At 53.9% G+C, this 282-nt stretch overlaps 1 protein-coding gene across 1 annotated transcript in view; it reads left to right on the forward strand.

The window, feature by feature from the left end:
• LOC119589411 overlaps positions 1-282 on the forward strand; it is a 7,520-nt gene that overhangs the window by 6,307 nt on the left and 931 nt on the right. The window lies entirely within an intron of this gene.

Genomic DNA, 282 nt, shown 5'->3' on the forward strand with positions numbered 1-282 from the left:
AGGGAGAAGATTAGAGAGCCAGATAAACAAAACAGACACGCAGAAGGCCCTTCACCGAACCACACCAGCATTTCGCAGCCAGTCACAGAACACGGGAAAGAGACATGATGTTGAAAGAAGTTAACACGTTAATGAAGTGCTCTTAAGCCTCTCCTCTGATGGATATACGTCCCACGCTGCCACGGGGACTGCCTTGACCCCCCCACCCTCTCTCTCTGCCCCCCCCCTCGAGTGCCATCACTGCGGAACAGTGCCAGAGCTTAGGCACTAACGGCCACCATA

The sequence above is a fragment of the Penaeus monodon genome, chromosome 25 (assembly GCF_015228065.2).
Source record: "Penaeus monodon isolate SGIC_2016 chromosome 25, NSTDA_Pmon_1, whole genome shotgun sequence".
Classification (NCBI taxonomy): domain Eukaryota; kingdom Metazoa; phylum Arthropoda; class Malacostraca; order Decapoda; family Penaeidae; genus Penaeus; species Penaeus monodon.